At 43.1% G+C, this 17,341-nt stretch overlaps 1 protein-coding gene across 2 annotated transcripts in view; it reads left to right on the top strand.

Annotated features, from left to right (window-relative positions):
- The window catches only part of apc (APC regulator of WNT signaling pathway), an 85,466-nt gene that overhangs the window by 21,044 nt on the left and 47,081 nt on the right, over positions 1–17,341 (top strand). The window contains exon 1 of one of the 2 annotated variants that reach the window (XM_014138656.2): positions 3,685–3,947. The exons of the other annotated variant lie outside the window; for it this stretch is intronic. The gene's annotated coding sequence lies outside the window, so the exon portion shown is untranslated. Of the gene's footprint in view, positions 1–3,684; positions 3,948–17,341 lie in introns of those variants that run through there. 2 annotated transcript variants of the gene reach the window in all.

Consider the following 17,341-nt stretch of genomic DNA (forward strand, 5'->3'; position numbering starts at 1 on the left):
CTAACATTGTTTGCTGGCTAGTTTGATGTTGCTAGCTACTTGTATTTTCGTTTCAGTTATTGGATTATTATAGATGAGAACTGTATTATTATAGATGAGAGCTGTATATCTTGTTTTGTTATTGCTAAATGAATGTGCCTTATTTTAGTATTGATGCCATTGTATTAATGTTTATTACTTCCAGACCACATTTACATTTTACATTTACATTTACGTCATTTAGCAGATGCTCTTATCCAGAGCGACTTACAAATTGGTGCATTCACCTTATGATATCCAGTGGAACAACCACTTACAATAGTACATCTATATCTTTTTCTTTTTTTGGGGGGGGGGGGTTAGAAGGATTACTATATCCTATCCCAGGTATTCCTTAAAGAGGTGGGGTTTCAGGTGTCTACGGAAGGTGGTGATTGACTCCGCTGTCCTGGCGTCGTGAGGGAGCTTGTTCCACCATTGGGGTGCCAGAGCAGCGAACAGTTTTGACTGGGCTGAGCGGGAACTGTGCTTCCGCAGAGGTAGGGGGGCCAGCAGGCCAGAGGTGGATGAACGCAGTGCCCTTGTTTGGGTGTAGGGCCTGATCAGAGCCTGAAGGTACGGAGGTGCCGTTCCCCTCACAGCTCCGTAGGCAAGCACCATGGTCTTGTAGCAGATGCGAGCTTCAACTGGAAGCCAGTGGAGTGTGCGGAGGAGCGGGTGACGTGAGAGAACTTGGGAAGGTTGAACACCAGACGGGCTGCGGCGTTCTGGATGAGTTGTAGGGGTTTAATGGCACAGGAAGGGAGCCCCGCCAACAGGGAGTTGCAGTAATCCAGACGGGAGATGACAAGTGCCTGGATTAGGACCTGCGCCGCTTCCTGTGTAAGGCAGGGTCGTACTCTGCGAATGTTGTATAGCATGAACCTACAGGATCGGGTCACCGCCTTGATGTTAGCGGAGAACGACAGGGTGTTGTCCAGGGTCACGCTGAGGCTCTTAGCACTCTGGGAGGAGGACACAATGGAGTTGTCCACCGTGATGGCGAGATCATGGAAAGGGCAGTCCTTCCCCGGGAGGAAGAGCAGCTCCGTCTTGCCGAGGTTCAGCTTGAGGTGGTGATCCGTCATCCACACTGATATGTTTGCCAGACATGCAGAGATGCGATTCGCCACCTGGTTATCAGAAGGGGGAAAGGAGAAGATTAATTGTGTGTCGTCTGCGTAGCAATGATAGGAGAGACCATGTGAGGATATGACAGAGCCAAGTGACTTGGTGTATAGCGAGAATAGGAGAGGGCCTAGAACTGAGCCCTGGGGGACACCAGTGGTGAGAGCACGTGGTGTGGAGACGGATTCTCGCCACGCCACCTGGTAGGACCGACCTGTCAGGTAGGACGCAATCCAAGAGTGAGCCGCGCCGGAGATACCCAACTCGGAGAGGGTGGAGAGGAGGATCTGATGGTTCACAGTATCAAAGGCAGCAGATAGGTCTAGAAGGCTGAGAGCAGAGGAGTGAGAGTTAGCTTTAGCAGTGCGGAGAGCCTCCGTGACACAGAGAAGAGCAGTCTCAGTTGAATGACCAGCCTTGAAACCTGACTGATTTGGATCGAGAAGGTCATTCTGAGAGAGATAGCAGGAGAGCTGGCCAAGGACGGCACGTTCAAGAGTTTTGGAGAGAAAAGAAAGAAGGGATACTGGTCTGTATCCTGCCTGTTTGGCCCTGTCCGGGGGTATCATCGGATGGGGCCACAGTGTCTTCTGATCCCTCCTGTCTCAGCCTCCAGTATTTATGCTGCAGTAGTTTATGTGTCGGGGGGCTAGGGTCAGTCTGTTACATCTGGAGTATTTCTCTTGTCTTATCCGGTGTCCTGTGTGAATTTAAATATGCTCTCTCTAATTCTCTCTTTCTGTCTTTCTCTCGGAGGACCTGAGCCCTTGGACCATGCCTCAGGACTACCTGGTATGATGACTCCTTGCTGTCCCCAGTCCACCTGGCCGTGCTGCTGCTCCAGTTTCAACTGTTCTGCCTGCGGCTATGGAACCCTATGATTATTATTATTTGACCATGCTGGTCATTTATGAACATTTTAACATCTTGACCATGTTCTGTTATAATATCCACCCTGCACAGCCAGAAGAGGACTGGCCACCCCTCATAGCCTGGTTTTGGCCTTTCTAGGGAGTTTTTCCTAGGGAGTTTTTCCTAGCCACCGTGCTTCTTTCACATGCATTGCTTGCTGTTTGGGGTTTTAGGCTGGGTTTCTGTACAGCACTTCGAGATATCAGCTGATGTACGAAGGGCTATATAAATACATTTGATTTGATTTTTGATTTGATCTGTAGTTGTTGACATCGGAGGGATCGAGTGTAGGTTTTTTGAGAAGGGGTGAAACTCTCGCTCTCTTGAAGACGGAAGGGACGTAGCCAGCGGTCAAGGATGAGTTGATGAGCGAGGTGAGGTAAGGGAGAAGGTCTCCGGAAATGGTCTGGAGAAGAGAGGAGGGGATAGGGTCAAGCGGGCAGGTTGTTGGGCGGCTGGCCGTCACAAGACGCAAGATTTCATCTGGAGAGAGAGGGGAGAAAGAGGTCAAAGCATATAGGGCAATGTGAGCAGGACCAGCGGTGTCGTTTGACTTAACAAACGAGGATCGGATGTCGTCGACCTTCTTTTCAAAATGGTTGACGAAGTCATCCGCAGAGAAGGAGGAGGGGGGAGGGGGAGGAGGATTCAGGAAGGAGGAGAAGGTGGCAAAGAGCTTCCTCGGGTTAGAGGCAGATGCTTGGAAGTTAGAGTGGTAGAAAGTGGCTTTAGCAGCAGAAACAGAGGAGGAAAATGTAGAGAGGAGGTCCGCAGGGAGGCTAGTTTTCCTCCATTTCCGCTCGGCTGCCCGGAGCCCTGTTCTGTGAGCTCGCAATGAGTCGTCAAGCCACGGAGCAGGAGGGGAGGACCGAGCCGGTCGGGAGGATAGGGGACATAGAGAGTCAAAGGATGCAGAAAGGGAGGAGAGGAGGGTTGAGGAGGCAGAATCAGGATTTACATTGTATATGGTAAATGGACAGTTAATTGTTTAATCATAGCTGAGTGACATGGCACAGAATTGCAAACATTGTTCATTTCTTATCAACATTCGATAACCCTGATCTAAGGAATTGTCTCTCTCACAATCTTTCTAATAGGAGTACAATCTGCTCACTCAATCAGTGTTTAAATTCCAGAGGCACCGCCCTCTACTTTGGTAGGGGGTTAAGGCAGGGTTTCCTAAATTCGGCCCTCGGCACACTAAGGAGTGCACGTTTTGGTTTTTGCCCTAGCACTACACATCCGATTTAAATAATAAAGTAATCATCAAGATTTGATCATTTGAATCAGCTGTTTAGTGATAGATAGGGCAAAAACCAAAACGTCACGAGGACCGAGTTTGCGAAACGCTGGATCAGGGTTAGAATGGGGCTCCCGAGTGGTACAGTGGTCACTGGCACTGCATCTCACTGCTAGAGGCGTCACTACACACCCTGGTTCGATTCCTGCCGGGATAGGGAGTCCCATAGGGTGGGGCACAATTGGCTCAGTGTGGGTCGTCATTGTAAATAACAATTTGTTCTTAACTGACTTGCTTCATTTAATAAAAAATAAAAGGGTAGGGACGTCCGAAGGATCCCGGATAGCGCAACCATTTATTTATCACGGCCTGAGGGCGGATACCCTTTGCGCATCATCATCAAGCATGCGCGCAAGCTGACAGTAGAGACAACATGGCGTAACGAAGGAAGCAAGAGTACAAAGAAAAAAAGCGGAGGGAGACACAATAGAAAAAAGTTTAGTTCGAGTCTTGAAGACTGTAACATTTCAAAGTATAGGGATGGACCCCCGTCTAAAGTTAGATTCGAGGTTTTGATAGTGAATTTTCACCCTGGAATACACTATAAACTACTTGGTGCAAATAGGAGCGAATGTTGATAACGTTACAGGTAAGATTATTTACCTTCGCTAAATGTTAGCTCGCGAGCTAGCTAACGTTAGCTTTTTAGCGAGCAATCTGCTACACGTTAGCTACAAAGCAGCCTGTTTTGACTGGAAGAAAACTACGCATTTATCTGGCAATGCAAGTACCTCCGGTAGACCTTTTCAACTGAGTAGGACACGAACTCATGTCAACTATTTTGAGCATGGCTATGGAAATGAGCTGGCATGAACTTAATTTAGCTTGCGTGCTAGTTTTCTGATAGGTAGCCTACAATTATCCCGGGTTACTGCTAGCTATCGGAAATGTAATAAAGAGGACGACAATTTTTGGCAAGCTGCCAGGACTTTGAAGATATGTTGTTGGCTAGTTTCTTACACATACAAAATTATGGACGTCAAAGTTGTTTTAAAATAACCGTGCAGCGTCCCGTGCAGTAAAGTAATTGAACGTTTCATGTATCACGAGCTTGTTACAAAGTTTAGTAATTTACGAAGAACTTGCTAAATAAAATATTACAATCGCCACAGCAACTTTACGTTCCATCAAGTTTGGCTTCCAGTAGGTTGTATTGCATTGCTTAAACAAACCCTTTGTGTGACATATTAGCCACGTACACTGTTATTGATCAGGCGCTAGGATGTTGTCGACCCGGGATATCAGATATCTATGGCAAGTGTATAAAAACAGCTGGATGGACAGCTTTGTCTTGACATCGTGAAAATTACTGTAACTACAATGGTAGGGTGATAAAGTATGTTATACACAGGATGGAATAATGCAGAGATGTAATAGAGGAAGTATTTGTATGTTTCATTAGGCAGCTGAACATTGTGGTTGTAAACAACTTTACATTATGGGCAACTCTACAGCAATATTACAAGATACTGTTGTTTTTCTGCTCAGTTGCCTCATCCACTGTTGTCTCCAACATCATGCACTTGCTTGTCTAGCCTTCTGTAGCCTAGTGTTTCCCGACAGAGGTCTTTGGAAACACCCAGCTAGCCCATTCCACATATTTGTTCAATTCTACCACCAGCACACCTGATTCATCTTGACTAGTTGCATCAGGTGTGGTGGAAATGAACATGTGTGTGGGGGGCCCAAAGACTGAGTTGCAGCCTATGTGAGACAGCATTATAATCTAGTGGTCCCTCCAATGTTGCACTTCTTGGCACCATCTGGTAACCTTTGTGGTTACCTCAAATACAGCAACATTTGTTTATTTAACCGTTACAGACCAATATCCATCCTGCCCTGCCTTTCTAAAGTCTTCGAAAGCCAAGTGAACAAACAGATCACCGACCATTTCGAATCCAACCGTACCTTCTCCGCGATGCAATCCGGTTTCAGAGCTGGGCACGGGTGCACCTCAGCCACGCTCAAGGTCCTAAACGATATCATAACCGCCATCGATAAAAGACAGTACTGTGCAGCCGTCTTTATCAACCTGGCCAAGACTTTCGACTCTGTCAATCACCGTATTCTTATCGGCAGACTCAACAGCCTTGGTTTCTCTAATGACTGCCTCGCCTGGTTCACTAACTACTTCTCAGACAGAGTTCAGTGTGTCAAATCGGAGGGGCTGTTGTCCGGACCTCTGGCAGTCTCTATGGGGGTGTCACAGGGTTCAATTCTCGGCCGACTCTTTTCTCTGTATATATCAATGTCGCTCTTGCTGTGGGTGATTCTGTGATCCACCTCTACGCTTACTACACCATTCTGTATACTTCTGGCCCTTTTAGACACTGTGTTAACAAACCTCCAGACGAGCTTCATACAACACTCCTTCCGTGGACTCCAAATGCTCTTAAATGCTAGTAAAATGAAATGCATGCTCTTCAACCGATCGCTGCCCGCACCCGCCCGCCTGACTAGCGTCACTGCTCTGGACCGTTCTGACTTAGAATATGTGGACAACTATAATACCTAGGTGTCTGGCTAGACTGTAAACACTCCTTCCAGACTCATATTAAGCATCTCCAATCCAAAATTAAATCTAGAATCGTCTTATTTCGCAACAAAGCCTCCTTAACTCATGCTACCAAACATACCCTCGTAAAACTGACTATCCTACCGATCCTTGACTTCGGCGATGTCACTTACAAAATAGCCTCCAACACTCTACTCAGCAAATTGGATGCTGTCTATCACAGTGCCATCCGTTTTGTCACCAAAGCCCCATATACTACCCACCACTGCGACCTGTATGCTCTCGTTGGCTGGTCCGCGCTATGTATTTGTTGCCAAACCCACTGGCTCCATGTCATCTATAAGTCTTTGCTAGGTAAAGCTCTGCCTAATCTCAGCTCACTGGTCACCATAGCAACACCCACCCGTAGCACGCGCTCCAGCAGGTATATTTCACTGGTCATCCCCAAATCCAACACCTCATTTGGCTGCCTTTCCTTCCAGTTCTCTGCCAAGTCAATGACTGGAACGAATTACAAAAATCACTGAAGTTGGAGACTTGTATCTCCCTCACTAACTTTAAGCATCAGCTGTCAGAGCAGTTTACCGATCGCTGCAGCTGTACACAGCTCATCTGTAAATAGCCCATCCAACTAACTACCTACCTCATCCCATATTTGTTTTTGTTTTTCTACTCTTTTGCACACCAGTATTTCTACTTGCACATACTCATCTGCACATCTCACTCCAGTGTTAATTGCTAAATTGTAATTACTTTGCCACTATTGGCCTATTTATTGCCTTACCTTCTTACTTCATTTGCACGCACTGTATACAGAGTTTTCTATTGTGTTATTGACTAAGTTTGTTTATCCCATGTGTATCCCATGTGGTGTTTGTCGCACTGCTTTGCTTAATCTTGGCCAGGTCGCAGTTGTAAATGAGAACTTGTTCTCAACAGCCAGTGTAATCCCGTGGCGCGATATTCAAATACCTTAGAAATGCTATTACTTCACTTTCTCAAACATATGACTATTTTACACCATTTTAAAGACAAGACTCTCGTTAATCTAACCACACTGTCCGATTTCAAAAAGGCTTAACAATGAAAGCAAAACATTAGATTATGTCAGCAGAGTACCCAGCCAGAAATAATCAGACACCCATTTTTCAAGCTAGCATATAATGTCACATAAACCAAAACCACAGCTAAATGCAGCACTAACCTTTGATGATCTTCATCAGATGACACTCCTAGGACATTGTTATACAATACATGCATGTTTTGTTCAATCAAGTTCATATTTATATCAAAAACCAGCTTTTTACATTAGCATGTGACGTTCAGAACTAGCATACCCCCCGCAAACTTTCGGTGAATTTACTAAATTACTCACGATAAACGTTCACAAAAAACATAATTATTTTAAGAATTATAGATACAGAACTCCTTTATGCACTCGCTATGTCCGATTTTAAAATAGCTTTTCGGTGAAATTACATTTTGCAATATTCTGAGTAGATAGCCCGGCATCACAGGGCTAGCTATTTAGACACCCACCAAGTTTAGCCCTCACCAACGTCAGATTTACTATAAGAAAAATGTTATTACCTTTTCTGTTCTTCGTCAGAATGCACTCCCAGGACTTCTACTTCAATAACAAATGTTGGTTTGGTTCAAAATAATCCATAGTTATGTTCAAATATCCTCTGTTTTGTTCGTGCGTTCAAGACACTATCCGAAAGAGTTAAGAAGGGTGACGTGCCCGACGCGTTTCGTGACAAAAAAAATCTAAATATTCCATTACCGTACTTCGAAGCATGTGAACCGCTGTTTAAAATAAATTTTTATGCCTTTTTTCTCGTAAAAAAGCAATAATATTCCGACCGGGAAACCGTGTTTTAGTTCAAAGAGAGAGAAAATAAAAACATGGGGTCGCCTCGTGCACGCGCCTCAGTCTCATTGTCCTCTGATAGACCACTTACCAAAGGCGCTAATGTTTTTCAGCCAGGGGCTGCCTCGACATCATTCAGCTTTTTCCCGGGTTCTGAGAGCCTATGGGAGCTGTAGGAAGTGTCACGTTACAGCAAAGATCCTACATTTTCAATAAAGAGCGTCAAGAAGCCCAAGGAATGGTCAGAGAGGGCACTTCCTGTACAGAATCTTCTCAGGTTTTTGCCTGCCATATGAGTTCTGTGATACTCACAGACACCATTCAAACAGTTTTAGAAACTTTAGGGTGTTTTCTATCCAAAGCCAATAATTATATGCATATTCTAGTTTCTGGGCAGTAGTAATAACCAGATTAAATCGGGTACGTTTTTTTATCCGGCCGTGTAAATACTGCCCCCTAGCCCTAACAGGTTAAATAAAGTTGAAATAAAAAAATAACAAATTCTTATTTACATTGATGGCCTAGGAACAGTGGGTTAAACTGCCTTGTTCAGGGGCAGAACGACAGATTTTTACCTTGTCAGCTCGGGGATTCAATCTAGCAACCTTTCGTTACTAGTCTAATGCTCTAACCACTAGGCTACCTGCCGCCCCGCATTCCCACGTTCTCTTGTCTCACCGTTTTTGGTGACCACAGACACCCTCAACTTATTCTGGGATAGTGTTTTTATTGAATTGCTCTTTCCATGTTGATAGAAAACTCCTGTATATTACCATGACATGTGTTTGATGTATTACATTGACCCTTGTGGAAACCCTAACAGTGTTCGCAGTGTCAAGCCATAGGCCTATTATCTTGTCAAGTGGCCCCATTATTGAAATTACTGTTATTCCCGTTGGGTACCCCGCTATTGCATTGACTGGGTTGGAGGACTGTCAAGTGTTTGGTCTCTCTATGATGTATCGTTAGCTTGTTGCCTTGAATTGAACTAAGTTGATGAAAAATGTTTCCCACGCGTAGGTGAATGAATGTGTGAGAATTATACTAAGGACAACATCAACAATGAGAGAGGGGACCAGGCCAGCCAACAAGACGGTGTCCCAAATGACACTTTATTCCCTACAGAGGCATTGTCTCTGGTCGAAAGTAATGCTTTATATAGGAACTAGGGTGCCATTTGGGACGAAGTCCAAGGGTCCTTGACTGCCAACGTCTGGCTTCCCCTTGCTCTTTCAGTCTTCATTTGCATGAAGAAAAAAAAACCTGCATTTAGAAATACGTTTTCATTTTCCTCTCATTCTCTGTTGCGTGGTGATACAGGGCAACCATTGAGAGGGAGAGAGATGAGTATGATTTAACACTAACAAGAAGCTCATTCAGTTGTCTTTTATTTGTCAGGTTTTTAATTGAGTAGGCAAATATAGTCAACAATGGTACTGTGGCGCTGTGAATCCAAGATGGAGGAGACCATTACACTATTGTTCAAAAGTTTGGGGTCACTTAGAAATGTCCTTGTTTTTGAAAGAAAAGCAAATTCTTTGTCTTAAAATAACATCAAATTGATCAGAAATACAGTGAATACATTGTTAATGTTGTAAATGACTATTATAGCTGTAAACGGCTGATTTGTTATTGATTAAAAAAACTACTTTTTATGGAATATCTCCATAGGCGTACAGAGGCCCTTTATCAGCAACCATCACTCCTGTGTTCCAATGGCATGTTGTTAGCTAATCCAAATGTATCACTTTAAAATGCTAATTGATCATTATAAGCCATTTTGCAATTATGTTAGCACAGCTGAAAACTGTTATGCTGATTTTAAAGAAGCAATAAAACTGGCCTTTAGACTAGTTGAGTATCTGTAGCATTTGTGGGTTCGATTACAGGCTCAAAATGGTCAGAAACAAAGATCTTTCTTCTGAAACTCGACAGTCTATTCTTGTTCTGAGAAATGAAGGCTATTCCATGCCAGAAATTGCCAAGAAACTGAAGATCTCGTACATTGCTGTGTACCTGTCCCTCACAGTAGAGGTCGATTGATTAATTGGAATGGCCGATTAATTAGGGACGATTTCAAGTTTTCATAACAATCGGTATTTTTGGCCACCGATTTGCCGAAATGTTATTTATTTTTTAAAATTTATATCTATTTTTTTATTTTTTAAATTAGTTTTTATTTAGAATTTGATTGTTTTTTTAATTCTTATTTGTTTTTTTAATACATATTTTTTAACTAGGCAAGTCAGTTAAGAACACATTCTTATTTTCAATGACGGCCTAGGAACAGTGGGTTAACTGCCTTGTTCAGGGGCAGAACGACAGATTTTTACCTTGTCAGCTTGGGGATTCAATCTTGCAACCTTACGGTTAACTAGTCCAACGCTCTAACCACCTGCTTTACATTGCACTCCACGAGGAGCCTGCCTGTTACGCTAATGCAGTAAGAAGGTAAGTTGCTAGCTAGCATTAAAGTTATCCTATAAAAAACAATCAATCATAATCACTAGTTAACTACACATGGTTGATGATATTACTAGTTTATCTAGCCTGTCCTGCGTTGCATATAATCGATGCGGTGCGCATTCGCGAAAAAGGACGGTCGTTGTTCCAACTTGTACCTAACCATAAACATCAATGTCTTTCTTAAAATCAATACACAAGTATATATTTTAAGCGTCCCACCCTTGTCAACAGCCAGTGGAATTGCGTGACGCGAAATACAAATACCTCAAATGCTATAACTTCAATTTCTCAAACATATGACTATTTTACACCATTTTAAAGACGAGACTCTCGTTAATCTAACCACATTGTCCGATTTCAAAAAGGCTTTACAGCGAAAGCAAAACATTACATTATGTCAGGAGTACCCTGCCAAAAATAATCGCACAGCCATTTTCAAAGCAAGCATATATGTCACAAAAACCAAAACCACAGCTAAATGCAGCACTAACCTTTGATCTTCATCAGAGGACACTCCTAGGACATTATGTTATACAATACATGCATGTTTTGTTCATATTTATATCAAAAACCAGCTTTTTACATTAGCATGTGATGTTCAGAACTAGCATACCCACCGCAAACTTCCAGTGAATTTACTAAATTACTCACGATAAACGTTCACAAAATACATAACAATTATTTTAAGAATTATAGATACAGAACTCCTTTATGCAATCGCGGTGTCAGATTTGAAAATAGCTTTTCGGCGAAAGCAAATTTTGCAATATTCTGAGTACATAGCCCGGCCATCACGGCTAGCTATTTTGACACCCACCAAGTTTGTGGCTCATCAAACTCTGAATTACAATTAGAAAAATTGCATTACCTTTGCTGCTGTTCGTCAGAATGCACTCCCAGGACTTCTACTTCAACAACAAATGTTGTTTTGGTTCCAAATAATCCATAGTTATATTCAAATAGCGCCGTTTTGTTCGTGCGTTCAGGTCACTATCCGAAGGGTGACGCGCGAGCGCATTTCGTGACAAAAAAATGTCAAAATATTCCATTACCGTACTTCGAAGCATGTCAAACGCTGTTTAAAATCAATTTTTATGCTCTTTTTCTCATAAAATAGCGATAATATTCCAACCGAGCAACGTATTCATTCAAAGAGAGAAAGAAAAACATGGAGAATTCACATGAATGCGCATCTCCAGTGTCACTGTCCCCAGGCTGACCACTCACAAATTCTCCTGCTGTTCTTTGCCCAGAGACAGCAGACACCCCATTCCACTTTCTGGCGCCTTCTGAGAGCCAATGGAAGCCTTAAAAAATGTCACGTTACAGCAGAGATGCTGTATTTTCGATTGAGATGCAACAGAAGGACAACAAATTGTCTGACAGGGCACTTCCTGTATGGAATCTTCTCAGGTTTTGGCCAGCCATATGAGTTCTGTTATACTCAGACACCATTCAAACAGTTTTAGAAACTTTAGGGTGTTTTCTATCCAAATCAAACAATTATATGCATATTCTAGTTTCTGGGCAGGAGTAATAACCAGATTAAATCGGGTATGTTTTTTTATCCGGCAGTGAAAATACTGCCCCCTATCCTAAACAGGTTAAATAGTACCCGCAAAACACCAGTCTCAACGTCAACAGTGAAGAGGCGACTCCGGGATGCTGGCCTTCTTAGACTAGTTGAGTATCTGGAGCATCAGCATTTGTGGGTTAGATTACAGGCTTAAAATGTCAGGAAACAAAGATCTTTCTTCTGAAACTCGACAGTCTATTCTTGTTCTGAGAAATGAAGGCTATTCCATGCCAGAAATTGCCAAGAAACTGATGATCTCGTAAGTTGAAAAATGTAGCAACACAATGGAAAAATATGATGTATTAAAGCTAGAATCCTTAATTTTTCTAGGCACACGGGTGTTGCAAAATAAAAATGTCAGGTCACGCAGGTAAATATTTTGGGGCATATGCGAGTAAAATGGTTACACTGTAGAAGATCTGGCTATAGCCCTAATCCAATAACATCATCAGTCTATAGCCTAAACACTTTAGTACTATTTTCTGCTTGGTTGGAATATGAGCTCCTCCTGACAGGAAAAGACTCCTGAACCCAGGTCCTGCTGTGAAGGCCAGGACATCCAGTATTCTCTCTGTGCTCCTCCACTCACATGATGGGTATCTATTGAGTTGGGCATGGGTTTACTATTGTTATGGAATTAGATCTCACAGGGGAATGTGTTTGACTTCCACGCTAGCTAGCGGGTTCCTTCCAGGCAGTCAGTCAATGCTTTCATTCTGACTCTCTCGCAACAAAATATGTAGGCCTATGCTATGTCAAGTATTTATTGGAAATGCATTTATTTACTCAGGTGTCAATTTACACTTTGCTAAGGCCCACCTTCCTTGGTTACCTCAGACATCAGTTTCCCGGGAAGCCCTATTCCCCATTCAACCGCTGGCAAAATCCCTCTCACAATGATCTCAAACTGTTTTTAATACACAATAAAATTAAACTATCTGTTGCTAATCAGGAGACTCTCGGGTATGTTGTGGTGGACTGTCATTACAATTGCTTCAAGGGAACCTGGTCAAATGGTTGTAGTGTAGCTAGCACCTGGATGTCTCTAATCACTGTTGGCATGCAGCCAAAGTTACTAACCACTTTTGGAGCTAACTAACTAGTGCTCTCATCGTATCCTGATGTCAACAGCAGATGAGTGTTATTCATAACATGGCTAATTTAGCTAATATTTTTTTTGGGGGGGAAGTTATATTAACTGGCTAGCTAGCAGTTAGGTGGTCAATAAGGGAAAGGGGGATACCTAGTCAGTTGTACAACTGAATGCATTCAACTGAAATGTCTTCCACATTTAACCCAATCCTTCTGAATCAGAGAGGTGCGGGTCTGCCTTAATTGACATCCACGTCAATAAGACAGAGCTATCTATAATTGTCTGTTGTTTTAGTTCTTAGGCTGTTCTGTACGATTCAACTTTGCAGATGTTTTTATTTCTGTTTATTTCCGGGGAACGCTAGGCTAATTTGTTTAAACAGGGTTTATTTCATGTTTATGATGAGATCCTTTGTCTAACAGGCTGTCTAAGCTAATACTCAAATCTCCTATTAGCTTAAGGTCGCAGTTGTTCTCAACTGGCCTACCTGATTAAGAGTGTGCTCCTAATCTCAGCTCGTTACCTGCATAAAAGACACCTGGGAGCCAGAAATCTTTCTGATTGAGAGGGGGTCAAATACTTATTTCCCTCATTAAAATGCAAATCAATTCATAACATTTTTTTACATGCGTTTTTCTGGATTTTTATGTTATTCTGTCTCTCACTGTTCAAATAAACCTACCATTAAAATTAGACTGATCCTTTCTTTGTCAGTGGGCAAACGTACAAAATCAGCAGCGGATCAAATACTTTTTTTCCCCCCACTGTATGTAGTGATTCTGCCAACACAGCCAGATATGTACGCTGTCTTGTACCCTTAACTTTTTTCAACTGTGTCATATTTGATGATTAAAATCGGACTTTATTAATAATGAGTAATCCAGGAATGTCATGAGAACTCGAGAAAATCTGAGAGCCCTGGTCACACCACTGACCGGGTCGCAGGGGGCGGAGGTTAAGAGGGCACCACACACACCTGAAAGCAACACAAAACTAACCCCCAGAGAATCAATAGTGACAAACACAAATATGGGGCAAACACCCAGGACCAAAACCAAACACTGATTTAACAACCTGCACAATTGGGTTAACCCTCCCTTATTTTTATTTTACCTTTATTTAACCTGTTATGGCTAGGGGGCAGTATTTTCACAGCCGGATAAAAAACGTACCCGATTTAATCTGATTATTACTCCTGGCCAGAAACTAGAATATGCATATAATTATTAGCTTTGGATAGAAAACACTCCACAGTTTCTAAAACTGTTTGAATGGTGTCTGTGAGTATAACAGAACTCATTTGGCAGGCCAAAACCTGAGAAGATTCCATGCAGGAAGTGGCCTGTCTGACAATTTCTTGCCCTTCTTGATTATCTCTATCCATTACAGAGGATCTCTGCTGTTACGTGACACTTCCTACGGCTCCCATGGGCTCTCAGAAGGCGGCAAAAAGCTGAATCGTGGCTTTGCCGGCTCTGGTTGAAAAAAAAGTAGCGTGTTTGGGTAGTGGCTGGTTACAGTACTGTGAGACTCAGGCGCGTGCCCGCGTCGACCTCATGCTATGTTTTCTTTAGTCTGTTTACCTAAACGCAGATTCCCGGTCGGAATATTATCGCTTTTTTACGAGAAAAATGGCATAAAAATTGATTTTAAACAGCGGTTGACATGCTTCAAAGTACGGTAATGGAATATTTTGAAATCTTTTGTCACGAATTGCGCCATGCTCGTGACCCTTATTTACACTTCGGATAGTGTCTTGAACGCACAAACAAAACGCCGCTATTTGGATATAACGATGGATTATTTTGGACCAAACCAACATTTGTTATCGAAGTAGCAGTCCTGGGAGTGCATTCTGACGAAGACAACAAAGGTAATCAAACTTTTGTAATAGTAAATCGGAGTTTGGTCAGGGCTAAACTTGGTCGGTGTCTAAATGGCTAGCCGTGATGGCTGGGCTATCTACTGAGAATATTGCAAAATGTGCTTTCACCGAAAAGCTATTTTAAAATCGGACATATCGAGTGCATAAAGGAGTTCCTTTTCGGCAAACAGAGAAAAAACACAAAGACGGGGGCGGCCAGTGCACGTGCCTAAGCCCACAGTCCCTTGATCGGCCACTTGAGAAAGGCGATAATGTGTTTCAGCCTGGGGCTGGAATGACGACATTCAGGTTTTTCCCTGGCTCTGAGAGCCTATTGGAGCCGTGGGAAGTGTCACGTTACCGCAGAGATCCTTTGTAATGGAATGAGATGTCAAAGAAAGACAATAAATGGTCAGACAGGCCACTTCCTGTAAAGGAATCTCTCAGGTTTTGACCTGCCATTTGAGTTCTGTTATACTCACAGACACCATTCAAACAGTTTTAGAAACTTTGGAGTGTTTTCTATCCAAAGCCAATTATTATATGCATATTCTAGTTACTGGGCAGGAGTAGTAACCAGATTAAATCGGGTACGTTTTTTATCCAGCCGTGAAAATACTGCCCCCTAGCCATAACAGGTTAAAGGGAGTGCTCCTAACCGCAGCTTGTTACCTGTATAAAAGACACCTGTCCACAGAAGCAATCAATCAATCAGATTCCAAACTCTCCACCATGGCCAAGACCAAAGAGCTCTCCAAGGATGTCAGGGACAAGATTGTAGACCTACACAAGGCTGGAATGGGCTACAAGACCATCGCCAAGCAGATTGGCGAGAAGGTGACAACATTTTGTGCGATTATTCGCGAATGGAAGAAACACAAAAGAACTGTCAATATCCCTCGGGCTGGGGCTCCATGCAAGATCTCACCTCGTGGAGTTGCAATGATCATGAGAACGGTGAGGAATCAGCCCAGAACTACACGGGAGGATCTTGTCAATGATCTCAAGGCAGCTGGGACCATAGTCACCAAGAAAACAATTGGTAACACACTACACCGTGAAGGACTGAAATCCTGCAACCATTTAGGTGGCAACATTATGCTTTGGGGGTGTTTTTCTGCTAAGGGGACAGGACAACTTCACCGCATCATTTGACGGGGCCATGTACTGTCAAATCTTGGGTGAGAACCTCCTTCCCTCAGCCAGGGCATTGAAAATGGGTCGTGGATGGGTATTCCAGCATGACAATGACTCAAAACACATGGCCAAGGCAACAAAGGAGTGGCTCAAGAAGAAGCACATTAAGGTCCTGGAGTGGCCTAGCCAGTCTCCAGACCTTAATCCCATAGAAAATCTGTGGAGGGAGCTGAAGGTTCGAGTTGCCAAACATCAGCCTCAACCTTAATGACTTGGAGAAGATCTGCAAAGAGGAGTGGGACAAAATCCCTCCTGAGATGTGTGCAAACCTGGTGGCCAACTACAAGAAATGTCTGACCTCTGTGATTGCCAACAAGGGTTTTGCCACCAAGTACTAAGTCATGTTTTGCAGAGGGGTCAAATACTTATTTCCCTCATTAAAATGCAAATAATTTTATAACATTTGACATGTGTTTTTCAGGATTTTTTTGTTCTGTCTTTCGCTGTTCAAATGAACCTACTATTAAAATGATAGACTGATCATTTCTTTGTAAGTGGGCAAACGTACAAAATCAGCAGGGGCTCAAATACTTTTTTCCCCCACTGTATCCCATGGAGCCATGCGGGGAAAGGCTGCCCATTGTTACTTTTCATTTTCATTTACATTTTCAGTCATTTAGCAGATGCTCTTATCCAGAGCGACTTACAGTAGTGAATACATACATTTAATTTCATGCCATTTTTTTTTTTGTTGTACTGGCCCCCCCTGTGGGAATCGAACCCACCATGCTGGCATTGCAAACACCATGCTCTACCAACTGAGCCACAGGGATGACCAAGGCATTGGCCCACCCGCTGGGGAGACGGGCCCAGGCAATCAGGAGTTTTTCCCCACAAAAGGGCAATATTACAGACAGAGATGCTCCTCAGCAACACCCCCACCCCCCCTCAGATGATCCCGCAGGTGAAGAAGCCGGATGTGTTGGTCCTGGGCTGGCGTGGTTACACGTGTTCTGTGGTTGTGAGGCCGGTTGGACGTACTGCCAAATTCTCTAAAAATGAAGTTGGAGCCAGCTTGTGGTAGAGAAATTAATATTCAATTTTATGGCAACAACTCTGGTGGACATTCTTGCAGTCAGCATGCCAATTACACACTCCCTCAACTTGAGACATCTGTGACATTGTGTTGTGTGACAAAACTGCACATTTTAAAGTGGCCTGTTATTGTCCCCAGCACAAGGTGCACCTGTGTAATGACCATGCTGTTTTCAGCTTCTTGATATGCCACACCTGTTAGGTGGCTTGATTATCTTGGCAATGGAAAAAATGCTCACTAACAGGGATGTAAACAAATGTGTGCACAACATTTTAGAGAATTAAGCTTTGTGTGTGGAAATGTCTGAGTTTTATTTCAGCTCATGAAACATGGGACCAACACTTTGCATGTTGCATTTGTAGT

This window comes from Salmo salar, chromosome ssa13 (genome assembly GCF_905237065.1).
Source record: "Salmo salar chromosome ssa13, Ssal_v3.1, whole genome shotgun sequence".
Classification (NCBI taxonomy): domain Eukaryota; kingdom Metazoa; phylum Chordata; class Actinopteri; order Salmoniformes; family Salmonidae; genus Salmo; species Salmo salar.